This window comes from Cetorhinus maximus, unplaced genomic scaffold, assembly GCF_964194155.1.
Source record: "Cetorhinus maximus unplaced genomic scaffold, sCetMax3.hap1.1 HAP1_SCAFFOLD_1541, whole genome shotgun sequence".
Taxonomy (NCBI): domain Eukaryota; kingdom Metazoa; phylum Chordata; class Chondrichthyes; order Lamniformes; family Cetorhinidae; genus Cetorhinus; species Cetorhinus maximus.
In genome coordinates, this window is record NW_027597481.1 from 68,951 (window position 1) to 74,242 (window position 5,292).

Below are 5,292 nucleotides of genomic sequence, written 5' to 3' on the forward strand. Positions count from 1 at the left end.
GGATATCAATGGACTGGTCAGGTGGTAAGTGGAATTCAACCCGGAAGAGTGTGAGGTAATGCACTTGGGGAGGGCTAACAAGGCAAGGGATTACACCGTGAAGGGTAGGACCCTGGAAAGTACTGAAGATCAGAGGGACCTTGGTGTGCATGTCCACTGGTCCCTGAAGGTAGCGGGACAGGTAGATAAGGTGGTTAAGAAGGCTTATGAGATACTTGCCTTTATTCGCCGAGGGAGGTTATGCTGGAGAGGGTGCAGAGGAGATTTACCAGGATGCTGCCTGGGCTGGAGGGTCGGAGCTATGAGGAAAGATTGGATAGGCTGGGGTTGTTTTCCTTGGAGCAGTGAAGGTTGAGAGGGGACCTGATAGAGGTGTATACGATTATGAGGGACATAGATAGGGTGGATAGGAAGGCACTTTTTCCATTAGTAGAGGGGTCAATAGCCAGGGGGGCATAGATTTAAGGTAAGAGGTAGAAGGCTTAGGGGGGAGTTGAGGAGATATTCTTTCACCCAGAGGGTGGTGGGAGTCTGGAACTCACTGCCTGAAAGGGTGGTTGAGTTAGAAACTCTCGTAACATTTGAGAAGTATTTAGATATTCACTTGCATTGCCATAGCCTCCAGGGCTATGGCCAAGCGCTGGAAAATGGGATTAGTGTAGTCAGATCTTTGTTGACTGGTGCGGACATGATGGGCTGAATGGCCTCCTTCTGTGCTGTAAATGTCTATGATGTTAATCCAGCTCCCTCACACTGTCACTCAGTAACCCCTCTCCCCCCAGCGCCCTGTGTTACTGACTGTATCTCTACTGATGTTAATCCAGCTCCCTCACACTGTCACTCAGTAACCCCTCTCTCCCCAGCGCCCTGTGTTACTGACTGTATCTCTACTGATGTTAATCCAGCTTCCTCACACTGTCAATCAGTAACCCCTCACCCCCCAGCGCCCTGTGTTACTGACTGTATCTCTACTGATGTTAATCCAGCTCCCCCACACTGTCACTCATTAACCCCTCTCTCCCCAGCGCCCTGTGTTACTGACTGTATCTCTATTTATGTTAATCCAGCTCCCCCACACTGTCACTCATTAACCCCTCTCTCCCCAGCGCCCTGTGTTACTGACTATATCTCTACTGATGTTAATCCAGCTCCCTCACACTGTCACTCAGTAACCCCTCTCCCCCCAGTGCCCTGTGTTACTGACTGTATCTCTACCGATATTAACCCTGCTCCCTCAATCCTGATCCTCCTGTCCAAATCCCTCCATGGCCCAATCCCTGCTCCCTCTCTGTGTAACCCCAATTTCAATTCTCATCCTCCTCTTCAAACCCCTTCTCCCCTCCATCTCCGTAAACCCCCTACAACCCTCTGAGGTACCTGTCCTGCTCCAGTCCAGCCAAGGCCACCATGCCACACTTGCCATCGCTGCACCACTGATGTCCGTGCCTTCAGCTGCCCATGGGTTTTGGCCCTTTCTCTTTCTCTTTCATTCTCTAAGACCCTCCCTTAAGCCTACTGCCTCGCTGAGTGTTGAGCCCTTAAGCCCCTCGCTGCTGTTGGTGGGATCTTTCTGCGTGCAAATCGGGTGCCATTGTTTCGTGCCTTTACCGCAGCCTTGTCCTTTCAACGCCAAAAGAGTGTCAAAGCGAGTGGATTGGGAGAGGGGAGCTCGGAATGGTGAGAGGGTCCTGGGACGGGGGAGGGAAACGGTTCCCCGCTGATGGGAGGAGGGCCGAGAATCAGAGGTAGGGGGTTGGGGGTGGTGAGGGGTTGCGGACACACACACACACACACACACACGGATTCAAGGGGTTTGGTCAAAGGAGCGACGGAGAGGTGACCTTTTTCAGGCAGCGAGGGGCGCTGGATCTGGACTGCGCTGTCCGAGAGTGTTGGAGTGGGAGGGAGTGAGGGAGGGAGGGAGGATAGGGGTCGCAGGTTCAATCGTGGCTATTGTTGAAGAGGGAGAAGGCGCAGGGCCAGCGGGGAGGAGGTGAGGTGAGGGTGGGTGGGGAATGGGGGGGCGGTGGTGGGCCGAGGCTCCCATCGAGAGGCAGATGGGCCGAATGTCCTCCCGCAGTCACTGCTCCTCGAGGCGGCACACTGTCAGTGGAGGCGGGGGGTCCCTCTGGGACAACCCGCTTCTCGCGGTCCCCGAGCTGTGTCTCCTCTCCCGGCGGCACACTCCTCCCTCCCCTCCTCTCCCTCAGGAGCGCACACCACCCCCCTCCTGACTCTTCCCAGGGCCTGGCTCTTGTCAGAGGGTCACTGTCACCGGGCGTGGGTGTGGGTGCGAGAGATTCCTTCCTAATCTCTGCAGGAAACAGGGAAGAGCTCCCTCGGTCAGCTTGCAGGCACCAGAGCCTTTTAAGGAGGCAGGTTATTTATAACGCTGCAGCTCTCAGAGTGTATCTATTGCAAGGCGCAGGGCCTGTGAAAGCCAGAGAGAGGCCTCTCTCTCTCCCTCTCTCTCGCCCAGGCCCCAGAGGGGAAGTGGGATTGGAGGGGGCGTGGGGGAGGGAGAGGGAACAAGGCAGGTTGCTCAAGAACTCCCGATTGCCTTCCCCACCATTATTCACTCAGGAGGAGGCCCATTCCCTGGCCCACCGTCGCCCTCCTCGAGCCTGTGACACAGGAACAGGAGGAGGCCCATTCAGCCCCCTCCTTGGGTCTGTTACACAGGGACAGGAGGAGGCCCATTCAGCCCCCTCCTCGAGCCTGTTACACAGGAACAGGAGGAGGCCCATTCAGCCCCTCTCCTCGAGCCTGTTACACAGGAACAGGAGGAGGCCCCATTCAGTACCCTCGAGCCTGTTACACAGGAACAGGAGGAGGCCCCATTCAGCCCCTCGAGCCTGTTACACAGGAACAGGAGGAGGCCCATTCAGCCCCTCCTCGAGCTTGTTACACAGGAACAGGAGGAGGCCCATTCAGCCCCTTCTCAAGCCTGTTACACAGGAACAGGAGGAGGCCCCATTTAGCCCCTCGAGCTTGTTATACAGGATCAGGAGGAGGCCCATGCAGCCCCTCTCGAGCCTGTTACACAGGAACAGGAGGAGGCCCATTCAGCCCCTTCTCAAGCCTGTTACACAGGAACAGGAGGAGGCCCATTCAGCCCCTCTCGAGCCTGTTACACAGGAACAGGAGGAGGCCCATTCAGCCCCTCCTCGAGCTTGTTATACAGGAACAGGAGGAGGCCCATTCAGCCCCTCCTCGAGCTTGTTACACAGGAACAGGAGGAGGCCCATTCAGCCCTCCTCCGGAACTTGCCTTTATATTGCCTGTTGCAAACTCTGCTCACTTGCAAGTGGCTCCTTCCCTCTTCCTGGTAACTGCCTGAGGATAGACCAGATCGTTTGCAGCCTTGGTGTCTCCGAGATCAATTTGTGTCCACATATTCTCTTCGCCAGTGATACCATTGCATCACCCAACTCGCCCCTGTACCAGCTCCAGCCTTAGAGTATATACATCTCCCTCCGACAGTGCAGCACTCCCTCAGTACTGGCACCGGGATCGGTATAAAGGAACAATCATTCAGAGTGTTAGTTCAAGCCTGGTATAGTTTGTAAACGATCCTGAATCAGTTAAAGGGACACTCTTTGTTTATGTTAAAGGGGTACACACATTTCTTCTCCGTCATAGGCGTATGCACTCTTGTCTTGACTTAAGGGATACACACGTTCTATCCATTTTAAAGGGATACACAATTCCGTCTCGGTTAAAGGCATACTCACATTCCGTCTCGATTAAAGGGGTACACACATTCCATCTCGGTTAAAGGGGTACACACATTCGGTCTCAGTTAAAGGGGTACACACATTCTGTCTTGGGTACTCACATTTTATCTCGTTTAAAGGGGTACACACTTTGTGCCTCGTTTAAAGGAGTACATATATTCCGTCTCGGTTAAAGTGGTACACACATTCCGTCTCAGTTAAAGGGGTACACACGTTCCGTCTCGGTTAAAGGGGTACACACGTTCCGTCTCGGTTAAAGGGGTACACACATTCCATCTCGGGGGGTACACATGTTCCGTCTCGGTTAAAGGGGTACACACGTTCCGTCTCGGTTAAAGGGGTACTCACATTCCATCTCGGTTAAAGGGGTACTCACATTCCATCTCGGTTAAAGGGGTACACACATTCCGTCTCGGTTAAAGGGGTACACACATTCCGTCTCGGTTAAAGGGGTACACACATTCCGTCTCGGTTAAAGGGGTACTCACATTCCGTCTCGGTTAAAGGGGTACTCACATTCCGTCTCGGTTAAAGGGGTACTCACATTCCGTCTCGGTTAAAGGGGTACTCACATTCCGTCTCGGTTAAAGGGGTACTCACGTTCCGTCTCGGTTAAAGGGGATACACACGTTCCGTCTCGGTTAAAGGGGTACACACGTTCCGTCTCGGTTAAAGGGGTACTCACGTTCCGTCTCGGTTAAAGGGGTACACACGTTCCGTCTCGGTTAAAGGGGTACACACGTTCCGTCTCGGTTAAAGGGGTACTCACGTTCCGTCTCGGTTAAAGGGGTACACACGTTCCGTCTCGGTTAAAGGGGTACACACGTTCCGTCTCGGTTAAAGGGGTACACACGTTCCGTCTCGGTTAAAGGGGTACACACGTTCCGTCTCGGTTAAAGGGGTACTCACGTTCCGTCTCGGTTAAAGGGGTACTCACATTCCATCTCGGTTATAGGGGTACACACATTCTGTCTCGGAGACACACGTTCCATCCATGTTAAAGGGGTGCACCCAATCTGTATCAGTTAAAGGGGTACGCACATTCTGTCTCGGTTAAAGGGGCACACACGTTACAACTCATTTAAAGGGGTACACACATTCCATCTCGGTTAAAGGGGTACACGCATTCTATCCATGTTAAAGGGGTACACTCATTCCATCTTGCTTAAAGTGGTACACACATTCCATCCATGTCAAAGGGGCACACACTTTCTGTCTCGGGGTACAGGCGTTTGGTCTCGGTGAAAAGGGGGTACAGACGTCCTGCCTGTACGAAAGGGGACTCCCGTCTTGTTTCAGCCAGAGAGGAGTTTTAGTAGCTCTGGTGCGGTGCTGATAAGGTTCGCTGTGACCTGCAGGAGTCGGCCTGTCTTGTCGTTGCTACAGAGGGAGAGAGAGATGCTCCTGGTGACATGGGCCCCGTCACCACCCTGCAGCTGATGACTAACAGTTGTACAAATACCTCGGCCGGGGCTCTGACAGCTGCCGGCTGTGACTGAACAGCTGTCGGCGTTGAGTGTGCAGGGCTGCTGCTGGTGGTGGGGGGGTGGGCGTG